Source organism: Typopeltis vanoorti, chromosome 16 (genome assembly GCF_054136105.1).
Source record: "Typopeltis vanoorti isolate ZY-2024b chromosome 16, IOZ_Tvanoo_1.0, whole genome shotgun sequence".
In the NCBI taxonomy this organism is placed as follows: Eukaryota; Metazoa; Arthropoda; class Arachnida; order Uropygi; family Thelyphonidae; genus Typopeltis; species Typopeltis vanoorti.
This window is the reverse complement of record NC_143564.1, coordinates 69,333,438-69,346,420: the sequence shown is the minus strand read 5'-3', so window position 1 is coordinate 69,346,420 and position 12,983 is coordinate 69,333,438. Positions and strand designations below refer to the sequence as shown.

Below are 12,983 nucleotides of genomic sequence, written 5' to 3'. Positions count from 1 at the left end.
CCCTATAAAGTGGAACAATTATCGCAGGTATATCGATGAGAGGATGGGATGCACAGTCTGTTTTCTAGGAAGAAGGAATGGGATAGATACTTTGGATATGAGAAGTGATATAAAAATGTGAGGATAGATAGGAGATTATTGAGGAGAATAAAAGACAACAATGTGGTAGTTTGTGTGTTGCGCAGGTATCACAGATATGGTTGAGATGAGTGAAAATCATGAATGGTATGCTAGCAGAACTGTGTGAGGAGAAAAGGGTGCAGTTTTTTGATGTCTGGAATAAATTTGAGTTGCAAATAGAATTGTATAAAAGAGATGGATTTTATTTAAAAGGATTGTGTGAAACAAATGAAAGACCATTGTGAAGAAAGCATGATGAGTGATGTGAACAAGGGATCAGAGGAAGTCAGAGGTGATGTTAACAAGCAGAAGAATGGATCAGGTGAGACGTGAGGTGAAGTGTTTGAACAGAGAGGAGAGTTGCATGAGAGATGAGAACAGGAAGGCAAGCTGGACAGGGAAAATGGTGGGGGGGGGATCAGGGAGATAGTGTTTGGAGGGTGGATTCTAGAAGCATTACTCTAGATATATACTTTGCTTTAGTTAATTTTGCTATTACAAATGATCTAATTGATTGTAACTCAAATGAAATCACTCAATAAATTTTGATGGAGATTGTAAATACCAAATTTCATTAATTACACCCAGACTTATTATTAATTTCAGACTCATTTTGTCAAAATTTGTCTATAAAAATTAACTTGAAATATTCGTGTGTATGTATTAAATTTTATCAAATTTCATTGAGCTGAAGCAAATTATTGCTGTAAAAAATGTAGCCTGATTTAAAAAAATTAGAATGAATCGACAAATTTTTGTATGAATTTGAAATACCAAATTTGAATAAAATCCATGTGGCCAGAGGCCTGGAATATTTTGTTTATGAATTAACAGGAAAAATGACTTAAGTATGTGCTCAAAGGGGATCTAGATCCCTAGGTAGTTGATGATTTTCCTTACACAGTGAAACATCAATGTCTTCCTTATTGGAGAACTCACATAGCTTTTGTCACATTCATTGTCCAGAGTAGGATTTGTGGTTTCTCTCCCTCCCCTCATGCATGACCATGTAGGGTGTTACTTGCACATCACTTAAGTGACACTCTTCATAGGCATGCCTGAGATACTATAATTAACTGGAGATCCAGTAGCCTCTTCCACTTGAGGATTTAGTAGTAGAGTTGTTGTGTAGGCTAGCTACTTGAAAGTATGTATAACTAAATCCAGGGCCGGTTTAAACCTAGGCAATTGCCTAGGGGTGCTAAGACTTTGGGGCTTATGTTTGTGTGAGTATGACAAAATGTATATATAGAGAGAGACAATGTATAGGGGTGCCTAAATTTTCTTTGCCTAGGGGCATCAGATACTCTTAGACCAGCTCTGACTAAACCTGATGGTAATACACCAGAAGGCTTCCTGATCGGAATGGCTCGAAAACTGTAATCTGTTGTCATTTAATCTGCCACATTTCACTTGAAGGGAGTGAGTGGAGGTATGCAGAGTGCTTATCAAGAACACACACAGGGACTGAGTTCTTCCACGTGTTCAAAAGTCTTTCTTTCCACACTTTTATCTCTGCCGTGTAATTAATTTTTCGGCATTGTTACGTCATATGTTCTTCGCCTAAACTATAATTTCTAACAATTCTTTTGTGCTCACTAATTTTAATTTTAATTTAATTTATTTTATTAATATTTAAAATTAATTTTCATTATCTTACATGTGAGGCAGATCAAAGATGCTGAAGGAAGAGTATTATGGAGGGATGTGGACATAAGAAACAGATGGAAAATATACTTTGAGGGACTTCTGAATGAGGAAAATGCAAGGACTCACAGAGGAGATGGGCAGCCTTCTGAAGGGATGGTGCAGAACATCAGTAGAATGGAAGTGACGGAGGCCATGAAGAGGATGAGGAATGGAAAAGCGGTGGGCCCCGACGGAATTCCAGTGGAGGCATGGAAGGCACTGGGGGAAGAGGGAATTGACCTGCTGTGGGACCTGTTCATGAAAGTTTGCTAACAGGAAAATATACCCGAGGAATGGAGGGAGAGTACTCTTGTTCCCATCTACAAGGGTAAAGGGGATGCACAAGACTGTAAAAATTACAGAGGAATAAAGTTGATGTCCCACACAATGAAGATCCTAGAAAGGGTTCTTGATGGTAGATTGAGGGAGGAGGTGGAGATTGCAAAGGAACAATTTGGCTTCATGCCTGGTAGATCAACAACAGATGCTATCTTTGGGTTACGACAGATGATGGAAAAATATCGAGAGAAACAAAGGGAGCTACATCTAGTATTTATTGATCTGGAGAAAGCATACAATAGAGTGCCAAGGCAAGAAGTCTGGAGGTGTCTGAGGGAGAAGAAGGTGCCGGAGAAATATGTCAGGTTGGTGCAGGAAATGTACAGAAATGTGAAGACAAGTGTTCGGACCTGTTTGGGACAGACAGAAAGTTTTCAAGTAACAGTTGGCTTGCATCAAGGGTCAGCATTAAGTCCGTTTCTGTTTAATATTGTGATGGAGGTGGTAACAGAGGAGGTGAGAGAAGATGCACCTTGGACAATGTTGTATGCAGATGACATCTTGCTGTGTGTAGATTCAAGAGAAGAAGCGGAAACTAAACTGGAAAGATGGAGAAAAGTACTGGAAGAGAGAGGTATGAGACTGAGCAGAAGTAAGACAGAGTATATGTGTTGCGCAGTGGGCGGTGGCCAGGAGACAGACCTGGAGCTGGAAGGAAATGTCATCAGGAAGGTGAGAGACTTTAGATACTTAGGTTCGACAGTGGAAGAAGATGGAGGAGGTGAGAAGGAAGTGGGATGCAGGATACAAGCAGGTTGGAGGAACTGGAGGGAGATGGCTGGAGTGTTATGTGATAAGAGGGTGCCGATCAATCTGAAAGGCAAAATTTATAGGACAGTAGTGAGGCCAGCTATGACATATGCTATAGAAACTGTGGCCCTGAGGAAAAATAACATTAGCAGGATGGAAGTAGCAGAGATGAGAATGCTTAGGTGGATGTGTGGTGTGACCAGAAAGGATCATCTGAGAAATGACTATGTCAGGGGAACAGTGAAAGTTACGAACTTAGGAGCGAAAATACAGGAGGCAAGGTTGAGATGGTTTGGTCATGTGATGAGGAGGGAGGACGAATATGTGGGAAGAAGGGTCATGCAGATGGATGTGCAAGGAAGGCGGAAGCGTGGGCGGCCAAAGAAGAGATGGAGGGAGCTGGTAGAAGAGGACTTGAAGATGAAGAACTTGGATGTGGTGACAGCCCAAGACAGGAAGGTGTGGAGGAGACTCATAAGAAACAGTGACTCCACTTAAGTGGGAGAAGCTGCAGAAGAAGAAGAAGAAGAAGAATTTTCATTTTAATTTTCTGGGAGTGCAATCCCATTTTTGAATTCTGACAAAATTTGATTTGTTAGAGCTGTGCCCAGTCAGAACCTAGGAACAGAAACTTCTTGTCCTCAGAAAGTTCACCAGAACTAACGTGTTATCTAATCCAACTAATGGAGTTTAGTTAACATTGGAGATTGTGAAATATAGTCATGGCCAATCTACTCTTAACTCCCTTGGCATCCCCTTGATGCATAGGTCCGTAATTTTACAAGTGGTAAGTCAGTCTCGTGCTCAGACAACTCTCAGGTATATATTAACAAAACACATTTATTAATGGCTAAATGAGACTACATTAAGGTTACACATATCAAGGATAAAAAAACAATAATTTCATTATCTAGTTATCAATTATGTAAGTGAAGAAATCAAATTCCCCACTTTCAATCTAAATTACCAAAAAAGGTCAATACTAAATTTAAACATCTTAATTTATCAACACTATATCACATTTAAATGGAATAAGCAATTTTCAGTTTTACAAGTGCACTATCCACATTTTATGCGTGAGTTAGACTCACACGCAATACAATTAACTTATCAACTTGTTCAACTAATCGTTCAGATGTTATATTTCCTCTGTACTAGTTAGGAACAGCACAATGTTCAGTTCTTGGACTATCAGTCCAAACAGACACTAGGACACTGAGCACAAATTTGCATTTAGGATTCCTCTTTTCTTGGATAGAAATCAAGTTCATTCTTTCCTCTATGATTAAGTATTATAAAAAAAAAGTTTAGTACGTTACCACCTTGTCTTTATGATATCATGAATCTATGGTTGCTGCCACGTGGTCACTACGAAAATGGCCAGACTTCTTTGCTAACCATTTGGTCATCTCATGGGTCACTGCGGTTCATGTGACTCTTCTTCATAGGAGATCCTTTGTCATCTTACATTGGTACAGGCTTTACCAATGGCTCAATCTGGAATTCTGCTGTCATCTTGTAGGTAGCCTTGTCCAACTTGGGTCAGTCATCAACGGGAAAACGGTTGCAGGTCACCGGCGCCAGGCATTCTTCTGGTCCTCAGTCATGCTGGTCTGTATGAGGAAAGACACAGGAACAAAAAAAAAATAGAGACAGTTCAAATAACGCATGAGTACTTTTTATCCCGTTTTCCAGCGCCCTCTATCAGCACTCCAATCGTACTCACAACTCCTTCCCATTCGTTCTCCGCGGTGATGTCACCTCTCCTCTCTTCGTCAAGCACTGCTTTCATGGAAGGGTTGTTACATTCCCTTTTACGAACGCTCACTCATCATACATTACGTCATCAAGTGGTGGTCAGGTAGTAACCTTTGGATTTTTGTTAACAGGTGGATGTACAGCCCTTGTCTTGCACATAATATAAATTTACATTCATGTTTCAACAAATGTATTTCTATCTTAGACATACAATTTAACACATATCATAATTTAACATTAATGTTTCTTTACACCTCATTCCAATCTAGACATTCCATGTTCCTTAATTTTCATTATCTTCAAACTAGGATGTGACATGTTCTTTTATATAAAATATGTTTACCTCTTTTTCTTTTTTGAGAGTTCAAGTATATTCCTGCATACCTTTGTTTTCTTGTTAGATCTTGGAAGAATGGCTCTAAATTTTGATAGAGCATTTATTCTAGATCTAACAACATCATCAGCCATGAAGGACATTGCTAAAAATACAGTAGCACCATGGATCAAACTCCCACAACAAAAATCATAAAATCATAAAATCTATTAAAAATACAACCACAAAATATACAAAACAACAAAAATCAGTATAGAAAAAATGGTTTCACATCCACTTCACCACTTATGGCCTTAAACAGACAATTAATGGCTGTGTTGTTATTCATCACAGCACCTCAGCTGGAAGCCACAACCACTGTCCACAACTATGTAAAAAACGTTTGTTGCATATGATATTCCATGTCAAAGAATGCCAAATGTAAAATATCTATGATGTGCTCTAGCTCAGTTTCCTTGCCACATTCTTTGAATTTATTTACTCTTTATTACTTTCCAAATTCTGATTGCCTATCTGACTACTGATTCTTTTTGCAGCTAGATTGTCTTCAATCTAATTACCAAACACAGTCATTTTCTGGAGACTTTTCAATTAAAACTAGCTTCCCTTCTATGATTCCAATGTTCTAGCTGGAAGAGATAAAGAAGTATTTCAAGACCTTAAGCCTTTTTTTAACCAGTTGTCCCTCCTAATGTAATGTCAATATCAACTCTCCTCTTGTAATTCAGACCAAAAATGCAGAAAACTTGTCTTCTGCTCAAAATAACAGCTGAACCTTCTGGCACCTTGTGCCAAAACATTTGGGTATATCTTCATTGCCATGATTTCATCTCAATCACCTCTGAATATAAAATCACCCAGGGACACGACTGACATCATTCTCCTCCAATTCTTGTATTGAAGGTCAAAAGAAATCACCTTTCATTACCAAGAAGAACAATCTACTACATGCCTCATCTTATTTTTTGGAGAAGGACATCAGAAGAATTCTTAATAGTTTGGATACCAACAGATTTCCTGGTTGATGTGATGTCCTCCCCAATTCTGCTCAAAATTAGTGCTCCAGAATTAACATACATCTTGTTGCATCATCTGTACAAGCTCTCACACTAGTCTACTAGTGTGAGAGCTTGTTAATAACATTAACTTAATAACATGACAGCAAACTTAAATTTGTCCCATCCCAAAACAGAGGATAAAAGTCAGCCATCAAACTGTTTATTATTATTATTATTTTTTTTTTTTGCCCTTACCCAAATTTATTCAAACATTGTAGAATGTCTTTAAGTACCTGGAAGCTTACCAACTAATTAGTGCTGTATGGAGTCCACATTGTGCCATAGCACTATATGGACTCCACTGCTCTTGATCTAATATAGAGCTCATAAGCAAACTTATCTACCTTTAACCACAAGCCATGGCAATGTTTGGAGAAACTTGTGTAATTACTCTTGATATTTTCAAGTTATTTGATTAGGTCTGACATAGAGGCCATATCATCAAGATACTATCGTTTCTGTCTGTTTTCTGTCTTTTGCAAAGGGGTTGCCAGTGTCCTCTCCAGTTGTTTGCTATGTGCTAGGGTGGATGGTTTTTTCTTTTCAGATAACTCAGTGGTTCTTAACCTGACACCCGCTTTCAACTATTTGTATGGCCTGGTGCCCCTTGCTCATTTTTGCACTAGGTTAATGACTCAATAAGATAATTGTAATATATTATTAGGCAAACCTCAATTACATATTTGAACCATCAACATATTTGAACTGATAGTTAATTAAAAATTAGTGACTTTGATACAAATTAATTTTTACTCAAAAAGATGGAAACTTACTATATTTAATAAGCCAATTATTAATGGCTACCCTGAGCCCGATGAGATCCTGCCAATTTTTCAATATCAGGTTCAATATTCGACAAACGAAGTCTCAAGTTTTTTTTAATATTAAGTTTATTATATCAAGTTTTTTATTATATTAGTAGAATTATAATGCTTACTGCCTCCTCAGCACCCCTAACCACTTACTGACCCCCCTCAGCGCCCCCAGGGGGGGGGAGGCATTCTATCTCCCAGGTTAAGAATCACTGAGTTAACTGCACCAAGATCAATATACCCCAGGCCTGTGTACTTTCACCCATGGTCTTCTTTATATACATGAATGACTTTTTCTCAGTTATCATTTGAGATTAGAGTACACTGCTACACATCCTTTCTTCTTTTTCATTTGAAATAACCAGTGTCTTAAACACTGATCTTATTATTCTCCAATGGGATGAGAATAACCTAGTGAATGCCAGTCTTCTTCTTACTTTATTATTTTTTTTTTGTAATAAAGATCTCACTTCACTTTATTGAGATCTCCACTCCATACTTTTTGTCTTTTCCAAAAACTAGCACATCACATCCATATTGTCCTTGATGTTCTTTTTTTTCACTACTTCTTGCCTGTACAACTCCTGACACTATGTAAATCCCACATATCCACCTAACCTTAGAATACTCTTATATTTGGGGTGGTGCATGAAAATCTCTCTAAAAATGTGTGATGCTCTCATGAAAAGAATATTCCACTTTAGTAAATAATCTCTTTCACTTTCACATACACATGCATCCCAGTCATTTTTTCAAAGATATTCTGTTTTTGTCATATGCCTTTGCTGGAGTGTATTTTAACTACCCAAGCACTATTAATCTCTTTAATTCAGATTTTTTCATCCATAGCAGATCATAAAGTCTATCAAAATCACCCATCTTGTAGTTCCATATTAGACTTGAAACTCTTATATACGTGAATGACCCTTTCTCAGTAATCCCCTTGAAACTCTTACATGCCTGCTCACACAGAATTGCCATATCCCAAGATGGAGAAGAGATCACGTCTTGTACATAATTACATTCTCTGAGGCTGTGACCATTCCAGAACTCTTAATCCTCATGTTCCTTCCATTATATGCTGCTTGAGGTAATTTTTCTTAATTATATAATGGTACCTTACAAAGCATGATGATTCATAATTCTAGTGTATATTTTGGCATAGTTAATCTCCCATAATAAGTACTAGCTAACTTAAAGTTCAGGATAGAGAACCAGAGATCTTTCATGATTTGCTATCACTTTCATATTTTCCTTAATCTCTCCTGTCTTCCTGAAACATATGAGGTGGGTACCAAAAGTTTCTGGCCTGACATACAAAATTTGTGCCAATTTTAAAATGCCATGCATGACAGATAGCACCATCTATGGGGAGCTTAGCGACCTTGGCTTTTCTTGACAGTGCTTTGCCTGGTCAGCACCACTCCATGGATTCCCTTTTGGAAAGAGGATCATAATAAAAGACCATGGTTTCATCCCTGGTGACAATGGATTCCAGCACTTCTCTTTGATTCCCTTGGAAAGGCTCTAAAAACTTGCAGGAACAGATCACATGATGCTCCTTCCAAATTGAAGAGAGAAGTCAGGGCACCCACCTTGCACTGACCTTTGTCATGTGAAGATTCTGATTAATTATGAGAAAAACAGTTGTTATAGAAAGCCCCAACCTTGCTGAGATTTCTTTGGACTTCAGCCATCTGTCATTGAGCAGTTCCTCCTCAATAAGAGAGAGACATTTTCCTCAGTCATCACTTCTACAGTAACCATCACAAGGATCATCTTTGGTGCTCTCTCTTCCTAAATGAAACTGTTTAGCCTATTCCTTCATGGTGAAATATGAAGGAGAAGCTTCCCCTTAAACACCATCCAATTGCTGTTTGATAACACTTGGGGAGTGCCCTTCTTTGGTGAAAAATTATCACAGCATGGTACTCAATTTTTAACATTACAGCTACTTCGTGTGCCACGTGTTAGTCAAATGAGTGCCTTCAACTGAATGATGCAGATAGAGAGTTGAAACTAACACGTGGCACACGAAGTAGCTGTAACGTTAAAAATTGAGTACCACGCTGTGATAATTTTTCACCAAAGAAGGGTTTGATAACTCCCCAAGTGTTATCAAACAGCAATTGGATAGTGTTTAAGGGGAAGCTTCTCCTTCATATTTCACCATGAAGGAATAGGCTAAACAGTTTCACTTAGGAAGAGAGAGCACCAAAGATGATCCTTGTGATGGTTGCTGTAGAAGTGATGACTGAGGAAAATGTCTCTCTCTCTTGTTGAGGGAGGAACTGCTCAATGACAGATGGTTGAAGCTCAAAGAAATCTCAGGAAGGTTGGGACTTTCTATAACAACTGTCTTTTTCATAATTCATGAGAATCTTCACATGACAAAGGTCAGTGCAAGGTGGGTACCCTGACTTCTCTCTTCAATTCGGAAGGAGCATTGTGTGACCTGTTCCCGCAAGTTTTTAGAGCCTTTCGAAGGGAATCAGAGAGAAGTGCTGGAATCCATTGTCACTGGGGATGAAACCATGGTCCTTTATTATGATCCTCTTTCCAAAAGGGAATCCATGGAGTGGTGCTGACCAGGCAAAGCACTGCCAAGAAAAGCCAAGGTCACTCCGTTCAAGAAGATCATGGCAACAATCTTTTGGGATTGGAATTCTCTTGATTGACTTCAAGGAAAGAAATACCACTGTGAATGCAGTATATTATGCTTCACTCCTGCACAAACTGCATGATGCCATAAAGGAGAAGAGATGAGAAATGCTGAGCCATGGTGTTCGCCTGGTTCACAACAATGCTCCTGTCCATATGGCTATTGTTGCAAAGTCTGCAGTGAAGGAATTTTGCTTCCAGAAGATTGAACACCCACCCTACAACTCAAATCTAGCACCCAGTGACTACTACCACACTCTTCTCGAAATTGAAGAAAGACCTTCGAGGAAGAAAATTTGCAGAGAACAATGAGGTGAAAGATGCAGTTTTAGGCCATTTTACAGACAAAAGTACAGACTGTTTTTTCAAGGGCATAGAAATCTTAATTCAAAGATGCGAAAAGTGTGTTGAAGTAAAGGGAGATTATGTTGAAAAGTGACAGAGTTGTTTACTTTCTATCACCTCTAAAAGTTAGTCAGGCCAAAACTTATGGAACCATCCTTGTACTTCAGCCTTCACCTTACCTCTGGGCCTATCAGAATGTCATCTTTTGTCATCTATGTTTTACTGATACCAGTAATATTTGGGCAAACTGAATCCATCGAGGCTGTGAATTCCCCATTCCCCTTATTTCCAGTAGTCTTAAAATTGTATTGTCAGTATTCCTGTTACTCTTATACCCATTATTATTTTCCTTGGTCTACTGTATGACCTTGTGCTACCAAGCTACAGTTCCCATCCAGGAGTGCTTCCCATTTTCTTTTTATTTAGCCATTTAGTCAGATACCTTGCTAGCTTCAATAGGTGGATACGACTGTACTACTTATTTAGTTGATTCTACTCTGATTGTAGATCAGCCTGTTTTAAGAATGATGATTCGTTGCATGTATACATGCAATGCAGAGTGGAGCCTGATGGTTCAAAATGTAAGAAATGAAAATTAGAATTGTACCGATTACTGTATAAAATTCAGATTCATACAGATTCCTTACAGTGATGTGGCAGTATCAACTTCATCTCCTAGAAGGCTATTACTGATGGATGGTTCAGGTTTAGCACTCTTTTAGTCACTGATGAATGGCTATAATGTAATTTTTGATGTTTTGTTGTTATTGAATTTTTGTCACATTTAAAGGAATTGATTGTCTTAATTTAGTTTTTGTTTATATTTGTTTGTTTTCAGATAATAATTTTAATTGAAATATTTAAACAGATATGAATTAACAATATAATAATATGACTGATAACATATTGTTAACAGTCATATTATTATTTATTAGTATTATTATAATTAAATATATCAGTATTTGAATCTGTTTTGTTTTTATAATAAAAGAGTTAGTTTCTAAAATAAAAAAAAGTTATCATTTCCCTTATATGCACTGTGTGGTTAGTTTATTAGGATGTACCCCCCCCCTCATCATTCTTGGCATTTATCACATTATTAGAGACAATATCATATGTGTGTTTCATTGATATTATAAAGCAGGTAGCAGATACCACAGAATAAGCATGTATACATGCAATGCAGTAATAGACTAAGAGTGCAATATGAACTGACTTAGAGAGTATGATACTGAATGTGCCATTGCAAATATCATAGAAACATATTTCCATATTCAGAATTCCCTAATTGTAGTGATTCATGTTGAAATTTATGGAATAAACTACATAAAGACAAGAATGAAATAACTAATTTAATAACTATATTAAGTATTTACAACCTGGCATTTTTAAGATACACTCAGTGGAGACTAGAATTACAATGACCTCCAGAACAAGAATAGTCACATGCATGGAAGTGCAACAGTCACATTCTCTGCAGTGATGTTTTGTGATTAGTGGATGGGTAAATAGGGTAGTGTGCCAAAATTTATGTAGAATTACACCATTATTTTTCTTAGAGTTTGATGGGTTTTGTAGTTTTGTAGCATATGAGCTTTTTATTATTATTATTATTATTATTATTACCCCAAGACCTCATGGAGTCAAAGACTCATCTGGGAGGTCCTTTTATCTCACACACACACACACACACACACACACACACACACACACACACACACACACACACACACACACACACACACACACACACACACCTCATCATAGGAACAGTCTTTGTGATTTAAACTAGAATTTCTGTAGTAGTTTTCCTTTTTCCACCTGATGAAATGGTCTTCACCTAAAGGTATGTTGGGCTAGTCCACTTTTTGGGTGCCCATGTCAAAAATGTTTTTTATGTTCTTTTTTTTTCTGGTAATGGTGGTCAGTCCTGCTTGTCCAAAGTACTGGATTCCCCATTGACAGGGGATACTATAGACACTTGGGAGGGAGAGAAGATCCTGACAGTCCTTAATTAGTCTGAGGAAAGTGGAGCCTTTGTAAACTGTTCTGATTTTGTGTTATTTTAGAAGTGAGCCCTGTTTAACCTGTTCTGCCTTTGATATAGGGTACGGATATCGTGTATATATGGTCTGGTTGGTGGGAAGAGTTGTACTTTTTTTAGAAGTTTAGCAAAGTTTTTTTGTTGTAAAAGTGAAGTTGGGCATGTTGCTCCAGATATAGCACCTGTTCTAAGGATGAAATTCGCTCTACCCTGGAGGCCAAAGTTTTGAAAATTCCAATTTTCTGGGAATTTTCTGGGTAGGATGGTGATGTGAAGTGGCATTATGTATCTGTCTGTGTGTGTTTGGGCTTCCAATAGATTGAACATACGAGGAACTCATCCAATTGCCTTGTAACGAGGATTTGTAATGCTGCAGAAAGATAAGTAATTCTTTCAAATTTTTGCTAATAATTCTGAGTTAATTTATTGTATTTATTTGTGTTCTAAGTGTGCAAGATAGACTGAGTTATTTAGTCATAAGTAAAATGTGTATATTTCCTTAAATTATATATTGTTGGCATGGCACCGTGGCTGCCACTGTTCGAGCTAAATTTGTGTGATTTTGTCCAGTGTTAAATATGTGAGATGTACTCATCATGAAAGTTTTATGGAAGGTTAACGAAACTGGTGACCAAGTGTGTAATAAATTTTTTTGAGATGAATGTAGAGGGAGCAAATTACATGATAGTAGAGTTGAGAGTATTGACAATAGATCAGAAAATGTAAATATCAATGATAATACTAAAAGTGTGATGGCTGAAGTTGAGAAACATGTAAAAGACTTGAATAAGGAAATAGCATGCTTGCATGTAGTCCTTCACAAGACAAAGGACAAGATTGAAAGTCTGCAGAAACAGCAAGAGATCAGTCAAACTGAGAACAGAAAAAAGCAAAGGTCTGATGCAAAAAAGAAAATTGTAAGGATAAATCAAAGAAATAGTGTAAGCAGATCATTTTTATAGTGATTCTATGATAAGGAGAGTACCTCACGGAAGTGCTACATGATCTTGTTTCCCATGGTGCAAAAATGAATATTAGTAAAGCTGTTAGAATGTGGAAAGGGAAGGTGAAAG

At 37.6% G+C, this 12,983-nt stretch overlaps 1 protein-coding gene across 1 annotated transcript in view; it reads left to right on the top strand.

Moving 5' to 3' along the window:
• The window catches only part of LOC150098108 (band 4.1-like protein 4), a 637,189-nt gene that overhangs the window by 159,892 nt on the left and 464,314 nt on the right, over window positions 1-12,983 (top strand). The window lies entirely within an intron of this gene.